Genomic DNA, 14,626 nt, shown 5'->3' on the forward strand with positions numbered 1-14,626 from the left:
GGGTCTAATAAAATGCGTGGAATACCAAAAGCTGAGAAAGTGTGCTTGTGCGGACCAATAGTATCGTTCCAGGTCGGGGAGTTTTCAGCAATATAAGAGTTGAGTAAGCCACCCTTGCCGGTTTGCCAGCCCAGATCAACTAGAGAATGAGGCTCTTCAGTTTCCCCAGAAAGTGCTGAGGGAGCAGGGGCGGTATATTGGTAAAAAGGTAGAGGAGTTTGGCCAGAATCACCATCTTCACTAAAGAAACCCTACCCCAGAGCGTCAGTGGGAGAGATTTCCATCTGGCCACCTTCTCTTGAAGGGATTTAAATGTGGTTTCGTAATTGTCCTAAAAAATTTCCCTGTGATTCAGTGACAGAAGGATCACAAGATAGCGCACATGGGCCCACTCCCATTTGAAATCAAATTCGTCTGTGAATTTGCTGGTGCAACGTGTCGGGGGGGGGGAAAAATTATCGACTTGGAGTGATTCATTTTCAGGCCTGAAACGAGGCTGAATTTGATTATCTCCTGCATTATGGGATTTCAGTTTTTGTTTGGGTTTTGGATGAATAATACCACGTCGTCAGCTTAAAGGGAAATTACCACCTTATGGGGACCTATAGCGAGACCCCTGTGAAGATGTCTGGAGCGCAGACTGGAGGCCAACGGTTCCATCAGGAGAGCAAATATGAGCGCCAACAGAGGGCATCCCTGCCTTGTCCCGCGCTGGAGATAGACAGGCGCAGATTTCGATGAACCTAAAATGATAGTGGATTGGGGTTTATTGTACAGTAGGGTCACTAGTTTTATAAACTGGTTACCCAGCCCGTGTTGCCGGAGAACCGCAAACATGAAGGGCCACTTGACAGAATCAAAGGCCTTCTCGGCGTCCAAGAGGACTGCCACCGCCTGTTGCGTGGGTTCCACTGCTGCTATGGCCCCAAAAAATCTCCTGATGACAAATGTTGTGTTCCGACCGGGTCCAAACCTGGCTTGGTCCGGGAGAATCAGTGCTGGCATCAGGGGGATTAACCTGGAGGCCAAAATCTTGGCCAGTATTTTATTGTCGAGATTTATTAGGGAAATCTGTCTGTAAGAACCGCATTCCTCGGGGAGTTTGCCTTTTTACGCAGTAGGATTTAGTTTGCTTCCCTCAGGGTCAGCGAGAGAATGCCTTTCTCAGCTGCTTCATCATACACCTTTAGCAAGAGGGGGGCTACTAATGGAGCGAATGATTTATAAAATTCTCCTATTAGGCCATCAGGACCGGGCGCTTTAGTGTTGGGCATACTCTTTGCTTCAAGGATCTCCTCCTGAGCAATAGGATCATTTAGTGGTTCGTGCAATTCGCGTTCCACCCAATATAGTTCAGTGTCTGATAGGTAGTCGTGTAAGTGTTCTGGTTCGTTCGAGTATTGCATGTTATATAGGTTTTGGTAGAAGGCGCGAAAGGTGTCTGTTATTTCTTATTCAGTTTGAACTAGTGTCCCCTGGGAGGTGCGGATTCTTTCCACCAAAGTGGGTTTCCTGTCAGCAGTGATTAGGTGGGCTAAGAGCGCCCCAGGACGTTGCCCCTCACCATACTGGCTGATCTGGTGGCCACGGCGAAGGAACTTCAGCGCTCGCACCGCCAGTGCCCTGAACTTGAATAGTTCCTCCTTGAGTTCAGCCTAAGCCTTCTTGGAGCTGGTAACGGTGATCTGTTCCAGGACTTTCAGACGCTCTTCGCTGATTGTTAGTTCACGACGAATTGTCTTTAAGATTCCAATCTCTTTAGTGATACACATGCCCCTCATGTAGCATTTTAACACCTTCCTTAGTGTCCCCGCTGAGGGGACTGAGTTCTGATTGATGTCTATGAAGGATATGATCTCCTCCCGTAGCTCAGCCGCAAATGCTTGGTCCGTCAGCGCACCTGGTTTGAAGTGCCAGTGCGGTGCCAATGGTTTTGTATTGGGGAGAGCGCATTCGAGTGTCATTGTGGCGTGGTCTGAAAATGTTCTTGGGAGGATCTGACAGCAATCCCATTGGAGCGTACTTTGGGTGGAAACAAGCAGGTAATCTATGCGTGAATTGGAATGATGAATTTCGGAATGGAATGTGTCCTCGCGTTTCTCCCAGTTTTGATGCCTCCAAATGTCGACTAGGTTAAATGCTTTACAAATCTCTTGCACTTGAAGGCTCGCCTTGGATGTCTGAGTGGTAGTGGTCTGCGATTAATCTTTGTGCGGGTCCAGATGGGTGTTGAGGTCGCCGCCCCAAATGATGGTTGTTGGACTGCTCTGTGTAAGTCGGGAGAGGACCCAATCGAAATTGTTCGCTCCGTCCACATTAGGGCCGTATGAGTTTATGAACGTGACATCCCTCCCGTCAATGGCACCCTGCACCAGGAGGCCTCTACCCTAGTCATCTTTTTCAACTTTCTTGATGCGAAAGCCAATTCTGGGATTGATGAGGGTGGCAACTCCCCTGGCGTACGACAAGAAGGATGAGAAGTAGCGATGGCAGCCCCAATTGCGGGCCCAAAGGCGCTCAGTTTGTGAGGTCAGGTGTGTTTCTTGGAGCAACACCATGTCCACTTTGTGGCGTTTGAGGAACTGCAGGATTTTTCCTTGTTTTTGCGGGGGATGTTGCCTCCCCTAATGTTCCACGTTGCTAGCTTGAATTGGATATGAGGGATCGCAGTTCACAGTGCTTGGCTAGAGTCGTCCTAAAATGGGGCAGAGGTTCATCTGTAGTAGCGGGCGTGTTTGTTGAGGCGAGGGCAGCTCGCAGTGGTGTGAGGATAAGACGACTCCGTACCGGTCGGTGCATAACTTATTAACTTTAGTAAACAATACCATACACAGACAACCCCCAACTTGTCTGTTTGGTTTCCCACCTGAACTAAGCATAATGCTGCTGTGCGTGGGGCGCCAGCGACCCCCCCCCAGGAGAAGGTGCTCCTTTCCAACGGTATATTAAATCTCGACTTTAATGACGATCCTCCTACTTTGTTGTGATGCTTCTGTGGCTTACGGTGGGTTTCTCGACGCGCTCCCTTCGGGGAAGTGCTCTGCCACCACTCAAGGTTTTGCAACCACGCTCCTCGAGGAACGAGGTGGTCTCTTCGGGCGAGTTGAAGAAGTGAGCTTTACCTTCAAACTGAATGCAGAGTTTTGCCAGGAACACCATTGAATAAGTGATTTGATTCTCCCGCAACCTCTGTTTGACCGCAGTGAAGGATCTTCTTTGGGCTTGGACTGCCGGAGAGAAGTCGGGGAAGAGTTGTATTGCATCTTCGTCATATTGAAGCTTCCCTTTCTCCCTTGCCAGCCTCAGGATAGTGTCTCGGTCCTTATAATTCAACAGTTTGGCTATAATCAGGCGCAGGGGTGCCCCGGGGACCGGTTTGGAGCCTGGGATCCTGTGAGCCCTTTCAACCACAAATACTTGCGAGAGTGCCGCATCGCCAAATAGGTCTCTACACATTTTCTCCACGAGGTCTTCCATCTTGCCGGGAGAAGGTTGTTCCCGTTATCCAATCACTCTAATGTTATTGCAGCGTGAGCGCCCCTCCAAGTCCTCGTTCTTAACTAGGACAGTCTTCATTTGGTTTTCAAGGGCAGTTACTCTTGTGGTTAGCGAGGCAGCACCATCATCCAGGTTCGAGATCCTTTGTTCAGCATTATCCAGCCTGTCTTTGTCCACACGGTGCTGGAGTAGATCTACCTTGGACGATAACGTGTCCATTTTGCTATCAAGATTCCCTATCCCTAATTTGAGCTCTTGGAGGATCTCGCGAATGTTGAACTGCTGCTGCTGTGCCTCCCCCAGTGCATCATGGTTAGGTGGAGAGACTGGGCCATTGTCATGTCTAGGAGTTTTGGACGCAGGCTAAGTGCTAAAATTGACTTTCCTCTGTGCCTTGTCTTGTTTGCCCATCGTGGTGCCTATCCTTACGGAAGTCAGTTGTGACTCACAACCGCAGAGCAAGAGATCATGCGGGATAGGGCTGCTCGGTGTGCTTATTTTCTGGGGAAACTACTCCAGGGGGTGGACTCAGATACAGCGCTGTGGTGCAGTCGCGTGGAACCGAGTGGTGCTTGATCCGGCGCCGGGTCTCTCAATAGAGGGTGAGCACAGTTCCACAGCCTCGCCCCCCTGGGTGTATGGAGGAGAACGCAGAGTTTATGGTAATTCCTATGAGCAAAGATGCGAGGCCCCCGCCAGACCCCTGGAGCGCCCGGATGTGCCCCGAGGGAGTCCCAGTATGCTGCACAGTGTTCCAGGGCCAGCCACTGCACTTGTGCCGGTAATCAGCCACAGCGTAAAACAGGAGTCCAAAACGGCCGGTGGCCACCGGTGCCGCCATCCCTCGCGCAACTTGATCAAGGCCAGGGAGGAGAGGACCCCACGCCCCCAAACCCCCGGGAGGGGCCAGGACCCGGAGATCGGGTGAGCATGGCTGTGCACCGCGGGGAGGCGTCCTCTCCCGCCTGCCACCCGCACGACCGCCATGCACTGATGTCCAGCGCCGCACACCTGCCCCACCCCCGCCCAAGGAGCATTCGGGCCCTCCGCCGCACTCCTCACCCGCGGCGAGCAGCCCTCGCCGGCCGCCGACCACTCCAGCCGGCCCCTCCTCCTCCGCAGCCACACCGCAGCAGAGCTCCTGTTCCGGGGTTGCACCTGGGCCGCCAGACTCGACCCGCGCTCCGCCCCGTATCCCCAGGTGTGGGTGTTCCTCTCTTAGGACAGCGGGGCCGACAGCACCCGCCTGCCGCGATTAGGCACAGCCTGCTCCCGCACCTCCGCAGGCCCGATCCAGCACTGGTCGCACCACCAGCCAAAACAAGGCACCTCGGGCGAATTTCAAAGCACTTCTTGGATATACACCGCCCACAGGTTTCCAGTAATTGTAAGTGCTGGGAAATCACACCAGCAAGTCGAGATAGCAGCGATTAAACAGGATTGATTCGGAGCTCACAGAGGAGCCGCCATCTTGGGTGATCCTCTAGCGCCCGTTATTTCTTTTTTTTCTTGTGATGGTAGGTCTTTATCATCATTTGTTCCCATCACTGCTTTCCTGTTCTGTCCTTCTAGCGGCGGGTGGTTCGAATCCGTGTCCTCTTCAAGATGTACTCATGTTCAGTAGATCCAGGGAATCATCAGAGATTTTACTGTCTAATGAGGGCTGAGCACTTCAAAGCTTAGATGTAGAAGCCTTGGGCTGTCCCTTAAGTGTGTCTAAGGACTTTCGTTTTTGCACTTTAAATCTGATGCCCACACAATATCAGTGATTGTTCAGGCCTTTTTTGAGAATATTCTGAAAGATGCGACTGTTTCTTTAACTCGCTGTCCGCCAAGAAGGGTCTATCTGTACTTGGTTCTAAGCTGATCTCTAAGATGTTATTCTGAGATATGCATCCATTTATTGATGTACCTCCCTTAAGTGAGTTCTTACACTGCTTGGTTTGTTTCCCTAAGGGTGGTAGTTCTGCGGTCGCTGCTATCTTCTCTGATGTTTGTGTTTTTTGGATTCCAACTCCCACAGTCAGGTCAATAAGACTATTTTCCGAGACCGGGATTAAGATGACAGGATCCTTTGGACACTCATTCGTTTGAGTTCCCTGTGAAAAAGAGCATTTCCCCCCTACGTGATTGTCAGTTTTTTTTATGCTGATTTTAGGAGATAAAAACTGAAGGTCTATGGGGGAGATTTCAGTTGTCTGATTCTTTGTGTTTGATGCTTCTGTGTTCTTTGCCAGTATATAGCCTTCCAACAGAGAAAGTTTTGAGGTCATTGCAGCCGTTATGTTTGTGTGATCCTTCAAGGTTTCTGCTATTCCCTCATACAATCGCCAGAAAGGGGCCATTGCGATTGTAATTGCGGATATGATCGTTAATAGGTCAGGCTTTTTTCCTGGCGAGTCTGCAAATTTAGGTGTTTGGAAGTCAGATCGCCTCCTCCTCTGCGAAGAGCTGAGCAATGTGTGGTCTCTTCTTGGAGTTGCTTCATAGGGATTAGCTTTTGCATTTTCCCTCTTATCTCATGACTGTGATCTGCTTTCAATTTAAAGTTCACCCGGTGAAATTTCAAGACTATCCAGTAAGCCACCTTTGGTTCCTGGGGCCAACATGGATTCAGTGTGTAACTTTTCCGTGGGATCAAAAGAGCTTTTACATATAGTGTCATTCGGCCTTGCATAAACAATCTCATTGCTGGATTTAAGACTTGGAGGAATGGGGGGGTTCGTCTAAGCTCCTATCTTCTTGCAGCGAGGGGATCTCTAAACCCTCTAGCAGTGATTCGGTTTGGTTGCTTAGTTGACTTTTCCCCATCGTGGGTGGCGGCCTCGGGCTGCCAGAGTGCCATCTCAGAGTTTGTCTTGGTATATTTTTAGATGTTAATGTCGTAGGGTCCAAGGGTCCTTTTATAGGCTCCTCGACTATTTTTGGTGGCTCCGATATGGCAGCAGATTCACCTAGCCCTTCAAGTATTTCGGCATCTGAGGTTCCTTCCGATGGTTGGCCTCTTCTTTTGAAATAATTAAGGACTGATTTGCAGGATATATTTTCATCCTTTCGGGGTGCGTGCAGACCGTCCCTTTTCAGATCTCGCCTTTTTCTAAGTGTTGTTAATTTTCCCATCTTATTTGAATGTAGTTTTCTTTTTAGGGGAACTTGTTTCTCTTGAAGCTTCAATAAGATTTTTTTCGAGGGCTTCATAAGCTCGGAATCCAAGTCAGACGAGATGTTTCAGTTTCATAGGAGTCCAAGGGCAGTTTGTCAATTGTTTTGTTTATGATCCAGCGGGCCATTGTATATGTATCTTGAGGGATCATGAAATCTGCTGGCTCTTCGTGCACATGCTCGATGGGTTCACCAGTGGGAACTGTGGGCAGGGCGGAGGTATTGTCTCTGGGCACAGACACAAACGGGACAGCTGTCCGTAGGGGCCTGTAGACCTCTGCCTGCAATGTCAGTTCATTTACAAGTGTCAGGCTCACTCTTTGTTCGTCCCCGTGGGGTGGCAGGCCCTGAATAGGAAGCAGGTCTCTTTCAGATGGTACAGGGTGGTGGTTTTCACAGTCGCCATCAGGTAAGCCTTGCAATACCCTGCAGGCTTCATCAGTGATTGAATCCACAAGGGGCTGGATGGGCTTGATGGATACCTGATCACCCGTGGGTTTGTTAGTAGTTTGTTCCACTACGGGTTGGTCTTAGGGATGTATGAACAGGTCCCAACCCTCCCGGGGCAAGTTCAGTGTCATACTGGCACCAACATCGCCCCCCAGTTTGAGGAAACAGTCTTGGGTTGAAAGGGGTTTATTGGATGTTGACATAGTTGTGCACGAAATAGAGCATGCTCTCTTACCCGGTATAGCAGAAATCAGAGGGTGAGGAACTGGGAGTCTGCCTCGAAACGCAGCTGAAATACGAGCCGGGACCACCAGCTGACCGGGGCTCCGTAGAGCAGAACTCCACCGTAGGGGACCAGATGCTCGCTCCAGGCCGCTTTTTCGGTCTGCTCCTTCCACCATGAACTGCCACTAGCAGCAAATCCTCCGCTCCTCACAGCTCCAAACAGTCTTATTATCCGCCCTTTTCTCCATGCCGGGCTTATCGCTGCAAGGGCGACACAGCAGGTCTTTTAAGCGCACTTCCAAGTCACGTGATGCGTCACCTGACACGCTAAAAGCCAGATGTTCAACTGATGAAATTAAAAGGACAGAGTCCCAAAGCAATCCGTAGTAGGCAGCAGCACGCTCCTTCCTTAGTCCACAGAAAGAGCAGGGAAGCACAGGAGGCACAACAGAGAGACAGCTCCACAGTCTCTAAACAGTCCTATGCTCCGCCCTTTTCTCCACGCCGGGCTGAAGCTTGTGGTTTTTATCAAGTTCGAGAGTTGGCCTGCGCCTTTGAGTCTCACTCGCATGGAAGTGTCGGTGTAGAGCGATTTGATGGACTCCATGAGAGAAGTGGGGCCGTTCAAAGTTGTTAATTTTGACCACAATTTCTCTCTATTTATCCGGTCGAATGCCTGGACTAAGTCTATAAAGGCGACAAAGATTCTCGGGCGCCCCTCCAGCACCTTGGCCTTTAGGATGCTAATTAGCATTATATTGGCTGTTGTGTCCAAGTTTTTGACAAATCCCGATTGGTATAGGTCTGCGCAGCCAGCCTTTTTTACCCTGGCTAAGAATTTGTCTAGGAGTAGTGATCCAAATAGCTTGCCGACGACGTCAAGCAAAGCTATAGGGCGATAGTTCTTGGGATCACTTTTCCTTACTTTTTCAAAGATTGGTACGATGCTGGCTGTTTTCCAGGAATCGGGAAGGGTTTTCAGGGCTATGCATCTACCAATTATTTACAGGATGAGGTTCGCCCGTTCTTCTGGGTGTGCTTTTAATTGGATGTTTGTGATCCCACCTGGGCCTGGCGCTCTCGATCTGTTCAAGTTATTAATTTTCTTCAACATCAAGTCTTTATCGTGATCGATGTCCCAAACACTTTGTTGGGGTTTTTGGTCTGTGCTCACTCCTTCAGATGTTTGATGGAAGGGTCAGAATTGCCAGTTCAAAAACAGTTCATCAAAAAGGTGCTCTTGGAATCTTGCCGACAAGGTCCTTGCAACTTCAAAATACATCAGTTCACAAAAGTTCCTAGGTTTGCTTGGACTCCCTTCCCAAAGCTTCTTAAAGTTTCCTAAGTTTAGGCCTCTTGGGGTTTCAAAAAGATTCCCAGTTTCTTAAAGCCTCCCTTCCCCAAGCGCAGGCCTATCTCGTTTCAACAGCACAAATCAAAATCCCTCTTATGCCTCTAAGGGTTTCCTTCCCCAAGTGTAGGCCCCTCTGGATTTAAAGGTTCACAAAACACAAAAGTTCAGCTTAAGGTTAACTTTGCAAAACACATTTCCTTCTCTGAAGCTTAAATAGTCTTTTACAACACCTGCTCCCACTTCGCTTTCAGTGTAGCTTAGCTCCCCCTTTTGACCACCGCTCAAGTGGCGTTTTTGATATCCTCCTTTCAACAGGGGGTCTTTAACAGAGACTTTCGAGAATGCATAGCTTTGCTTTCCCCTATGCGCGACCACTCTGCTACTTGGCCCCCTCTTCTTCTTTGGGTGTCATTGTTACTGTTTTCCATGCCGTTCGCACGTCTTTATTTCTATCCTTTCCTTTCGTGCCACTTGCACTCTTTAATTTCTACCTTTTCCTACCTTTTTCCTTTCTTTGATTTTGTTTTTTTTCCTTCGTACCACTTGCACACTTTTCTTTCTGTCCTTTCCTTTTGTTGGTGGGATTGTGCACTTTAACTGCTTTCCTTTCAATCTCCCGCTACAGCATTACACGCATACCTGGTTTCTCAGCATACAGAAATTCACTTGTTAACGCAAGGTGATCGGGAGGGCTCGCTGACTTAAATACTGAGGTCAGGGTCTCACCACCAGCCCCTCAGATACCCCTTAGACCTGGACTTAGACCAGGGGAATGAGCATCTACCTGACAACGGCCCACAGGACTGCATATGCCTCAGTCTGTCTCCTTGGAGACATAGCTTGCTCGACACGCTGCAACCCTTAGAGCACACAGGGTCAGCGTCCCGTTCTTCTCCGGACGTTTCTGGGTTTCCTTGCTGCATTTCCTGGCCTCTAGCTTTCACGACTTGCTTAGCACCCACGGCTCCCTCAGCACTGATGGCTTTCTCTCCTTCTCTAGCAAAGCTCCACTTTTTATACTTTCGGTGTTCCATAAAGTCAGGTGTGCATAGTTGCTGTCAAGTGCCTGACTCTGCCTGACCTCATTTAACGGGACATCTTGGTAGTGTAATGTAGCAGGCCTTGACAAAACATGAGGTGGTGATTGGAAGGTTTAAAAAGAATCCTAACCTCTTGCATTGCTCTGGGCAACCCTCCAGGCCATCGATTTCCATCTGCCATTGCAAAAGGGCAAAGACCAAATGCAAATCAGGCTTGGTCCCACCCCAAAAGGAGCAGTCCCACATTAACTGCTTGGTCATATCCCTTCTGCACGAGACCACAAGCATCTCCAGACATGTTTCTGTCTTGTTGGGCCTCATCAGTGAGGAGTAGCTTGGGCCTCTAGGCCCAGCAGGCACGGGACCCACGTCTGGCCATACAGTCCCACTCAGTAGGACAAAACAAAAGAGGTGATGGCTGGAAGGTTTAGAATGAATCTTCACCTCTGGCATTGCTCTGAGTGATTCTCCAGACCATGGTTCTTCACCTGACAAGCCGTTGAAGACCGATATGCCAGCGTGTTTATTTCCCTTAGAGGCTAACAACGTAAAGAGTGTATCTTACGTGGCGAAGAGGGAAACGAGCGGTCTGCCTTCCATGTTCCACCCCAATAGCTCTTGCTGTTCGAAAACAGTGCAAGCAATCATTAAATCCAGTAAAATCTATTGATATTCACTCATTTTGTAAAGAGTGTACTGTCGACCAAATGCATGGTATGGAAACTTTAAAACATATTTTACCATTCCGTAATGGACCTTCCTCTGCTGCTGTGACTAGACCCATTGCATGTAGATCACGTGTGCTACCTGTAGTTAAAAAAAAAAAAAAAAAAAAAAAAAAATGGCTTTAGCAAAACATACCCAACCTGACATGGAATTGCCATTTGAGTCCTGCCCTAATGCCAATTATTGTAAGGCGCCAGGAAATATTTCCGTAACTGATAGTATGATTCTAAACAATGTGCCATCGACCGCGTTGACATAAGAGGCGCAATGCCTCAGAATTCCTGGACAGTCTGATGTAGCTATAATAGACTTGGATCTTGACCCCAATGGCTCTGGCTTTTCAGCGGAGGTGCTCCCCGATAATTTATCTGCATCACCAGTAATGTTCTCTGATGTCAGTCACTCTGAGTGCGAACTGAATATTTCATTTATCCCTCCCACACCACGACGACTAGCACCACATCCAGACACACAGCTTGGTAATGATAAATGATAAATTGGTGGAATTAATGTTGCAAGCTATGAACATGGTTATACCTCCCTTGAGCAAATTGTTTGATTCATTAGATACTAAGTTAGACCTGCAAAGTAATGAAATTGGTAAAATACCTACCTGGCAAAAAGACGTCCGTGTATTTCAAAGCTTAAAAGCCGATGCCACGCGGGTCATAGATCAAATAACCCTGGGGCATACCTCTGTCGCTTGCCAAACCATTGTTGATGTAAACTCTATTATAGAGATAATCGATAATCCAACTTTACACAAACAGTTGGAACCTTTCTCTGCGGTCCCATGTATTAGTAACATAATCTATGAATCCTCTGATTCTATCTCTCAAGTACCTTTTTAAAAGATAGAGAGCAAGTGAAATTCCATACAGAGGTTGTCCTAGATGGGAGCCAGAAAAATGTTTACACTATTTTTACTCAAAATCAGATGGGGAAAAACTAAAATAAAAAAAATGGCCCAAACTAAACGGCCCAAAAATCAACCATCAAGAACCAACATATCTACATCCAATACGAAACAATTTTTCAAGGCAATAAACCTTCCCAAAAAACGAGTGGAAATTCCCTCTCGGGCTGTAACAAAAAAATATAGACAGCAATCTCAAGTCGAAGCTAACATAAATAAACCTTTGTTGGCGGAACATCGATTGCCCTATGCGCCATTGGATGATTTGGTGAAGGAAGCCTCTGTGCAAAATGTTAACGCACATATAACAGTTGAGACTACCCCGGTGAAACACCATAAATTGCCACCTCCGATTGACCTTGAGAAAAAAAATGAAATGACATCCCTCGACCATCATCGCCAAGAAATACGGAAAGATGTTGATGCATATATGGCAGGTCTCCCTGCTGTCGTTCCTGTAGAAAAAACATACAGAAACATCTTTACTCGGAGGTGGAACAGATGGAGTTAAGAGACCTGCACTCCATCTCAGCTAAAATCAGCTCCTAATATGCAAACCTTGGGGGGGGGGGGGGGGGGGATTTAGGTCCCATTGTGAAACTTGGCTGCTTGCAGACAGTAGACTCTTGTGACAATGACTGTGTTCTTAGATGTAAGCCATCGCTGCTGTCTGGCAATGCAGTTGATGACACATGTGGCCCTCTGCCCCTGTCTGAGCAGCCAGCGGAAATGCTGCGACAGATTGAGATGGCTTTATTCACAACTAAAGGTAACGGGTGAGCATTAATACCATTCTTTGATGTTAAAGCCCAAGCCCCATTAGCTACAAAAATTACAAAGATCTTCTCTTTAAAACGTCCAGCACCATACTCATCGCTTCTAGTGTGTCGCCCAATGCCTTATCCATAATTTAAGCTAAATCGCAGTTCTGTTATGGAAATATTCTCTGATATTCCACGGCTTGATGACATTAGTTCTCCCGACATTGAGTTGGTGGAATTTATGAATGATAAATCCTTAGCTGCGGTAAGACTATGGATGAAGTCGAGAGCCATTCAGAATTTAATTTGGGCGGCCAAAAATGATCTATTTGATTTCGGATTTGTTCTCTCAACTGAGATGGATCAAAATTCAAATACCAATTCTGGTGGCTTGATAGTGCCCCTTGTTGCCTCAACATCTAACATCCATCAGATAGTGAAGGTGATTCCCCAAGATTCTAAAATATTTCAATGTACGTGTGGTAACACTCAACATTAACTAGAAGTAGTGAGCAAGTACTTGGAAATATCCCTTCTAAGCTGGAACACAAGAGGATTCAATCGCTTTTAAATAGTGATCAAATCCAAATTGGAATAAATCGACATATTACTGTTTCAGGAGACCTGGCTTTCTACACCTCCCTCTTGGAACAATCGCAATGTCTTTCTCAATCTGATGTCAGCCATAAAAACCAATAGAGGGCTGAAAGCTGAATATTGGGCTGCCCCAAACAAATTCATGTTAATGATCAAAGTGAAGTGGAAATTAATGGTGTGCGCTGTAATTAAAGTGTATTGGAATCCAGCAGGAATAACTGATGCCTGTTTCATTGATGATATAAATGCCCTGTTTGACATAGTAGCATGTGATAAACTGGTAACTCAGATCATGTTAGCTGGTGACCTGAATCTCAACTGCTTTAAAGTTAACAATGTAAATGATAAAGGCAGATTTCACTGTTGGTCCTTTTTGACCAGGTCTTGTAATATGCATATGTTGAATGGTGCTATTCAGTCTGATATTCCTCCAAACATGACATGGAATAGAGGCCCAAGTGCAGCCATATTAGACTACATATATGTGAATGAGAATCTGCTTCCTAGAGCTATTGATTTTTGTGTTACCAAAACTGACCTGCTGTCCTGATCTCTGCTTCCAAAAGGTCAGGACTTACCCAACTCCCTTGGAAGCAGACCCATAACCCAGGTTCCGAGTGCCAACCAGTCCCAATTGGGACCTTTTGGACCCTGTCCTGGCGCCGGTGGCACCAGGCTCATAAATATGCCCAGTCCCAGCGCTGGAAGCGCCGGGCTCATAATGCTTGGGTGGACTTACCTGCAGCAGACCATGCTGCTTACTTACCTGCCAGTTGAGCCTCTAATCCTCTTCTGTTTGGGACTACTTTTCCTGTTGGGTGGGGCAGGAGCCACTCCCTAGGTTCAGAACACTGGAACTCTTCTGGAAAGCAGGAACTCTTTTCTTACCTAGGCGAGGCTGTGGAAGGAGACACCTAAGCACTACAGGAGGCTATTTAAACCACACCCGATGGATGAATCTTGCTTTGCGTTATTCTGCATCCTCTGCAGCAGAACGCTCATCGTGTCTTCTGCATCTGATCCTGGGCCTAAGGGAAAAAGGCTTACCATCCTGAATCCAGTCTTCAGCAACACCTATAAAGACAAGAAAGAACAGGTTAGCATTACGGTCTTCAGTGACAGCGCTTCTCTTACCTGGTCCATCGGCTGTCACCAACGCCTCGCGCTGCATTCTGGCATCTGAAAGACAAAGACTTACCTACTCTTCGCGTGCTCCGGAGGTCTTCGCACTGCATTCCGGCATCTGAAAGACAAAAGCTTACCAACTCTTCGCACGCTCCGGAGGCCTTCGGCGCTGCATCCCGCATCTGAAAGACAAAAGAAGGTGCGTTTAAAGACATTGGGTAACTTTATTACTCACGTGCCATTACTCCTTCCCACGCCGAACCCAGTGGGTATTCCGGCACCCTTCAGCAGCTCCGAACTTGTACCTGCAAGATAAAAGGACAGTTAGTGCGCATCGTGAAGCAGGCAACAAGCGCTTACTTACGTGCTTCCAGGCGCTTCTATTCCTCACACGGGTTCCATCCTCAACTCACTTCAGCCCGTCATCCGCCATCGCCGGACCCCTGCAAAACAAGAGACATCATTACAAAAGACTTTTAAAGACATTTGAAATACTCGGAACTTACTGTTCGTGCAGTAAACGACGGACAGCAGTCCTCTGAGGTCAAGAGGCCTGCACCCTTATCCAGTGAAGAAACTGGTTACGGCACCCTGACCCGAGGCAGATGGAGAGCTCGGCGTTCACTTACCTAAGGTGAGAGCGTTAACCTTTGGGGTTCTACAGGAGAAGAGAAGGGGAAGAAGAGAGAGACACCCAATAACCCCAGGTCATTAATCCCATATTTTCTATCTGCAGACATCTTACTCTTCGAGTCAGACATACAGTGCACAG

At 47.8% G+C, this 14,626-nt stretch overlaps 1 protein-coding gene across 1 annotated transcript in view; it reads left to right on the top strand.

The window, feature by feature from the left end:
* The window catches only part of NOC3L (NOC3 like DNA replication regulator), a 775,720-nt gene that overhangs the window by 17,608 nt on the left and 743,486 nt on the right, over positions 1–14,626 (top strand). The gene's annotated exons all lie outside the window — the stretch shown is intronic.

Source organism: Ambystoma mexicanum, chromosome 8 (genome assembly GCF_040938575.1).
Source record: "Ambystoma mexicanum isolate Mex_15411 chromosome 8, UKY_AmexF1_1, whole genome shotgun sequence".
In the NCBI taxonomy this organism is placed as follows: domain Eukaryota; kingdom Metazoa; phylum Chordata; class Amphibia; order Caudata; family Ambystomatidae; genus Ambystoma; species Ambystoma mexicanum.